Genomic DNA, 355 nt, shown 5'->3' with positions numbered 1-355 from the left:
CCTCAGCCGCCAGCGGCTGCAGGGCCACGGCTGGGGATGGGCTGGGCTTTCAACACCGCTCACCAGCGCCCACGGAAATGTGACACATTTATCCTACTCTTCATCTGGCATTGCTAAGGGAATTTGCTGGGGTTACTTATCAGAGCTGTTAGAGCCTCAGCAACCTCCCAGCTGAAGTGGGGTCAAAAACTGAACTGTTTGCAAAGAAGAACATGGTCAGTTCTCAACAATGACTGGGACGTGGCTGCCCACAGCAGCCTCCCAAAGAAAACCCTCACCTGGTACCTCACAAAGACCAAAAACCCTGGAGGCTACTGGAGGGGGGGGAAGGTGCTCCTGTGCCACTGTCTCTTCT

At 54.9% G+C, this 355-nt stretch overlaps 1 protein-coding gene across 1 annotated transcript in view; it reads right to left on the bottom strand.

Annotated features, from left to right (window-relative positions):
- SMG6 (SMG6 nonsense mediated mRNA decay factor) overlaps positions 1 to 355 on the bottom strand; it is a gene marked incomplete at its 5' end in the record, with an annotated part of 33,343 nt that overhangs the window by 5,848 nt on the left and 27,140 nt on the right. The window lies entirely within an intron of this gene.

The sequence above is a fragment of the Buceros rhinoceros genome, unplaced genomic scaffold (genome assembly GCF_000710305.1).
Source record: "Buceros rhinoceros silvestris isolate BGI_N320 unplaced genomic scaffold, ASM71030v1 scaffold10415, whole genome shotgun sequence".
In the NCBI taxonomy this organism is placed as follows: domain Eukaryota; kingdom Metazoa; phylum Chordata; class Aves; order Bucerotiformes; family Bucerotidae; genus Buceros; species Buceros rhinoceros.
This window is presented reverse-complemented; position numbering and strand designations above follow the sequence as displayed.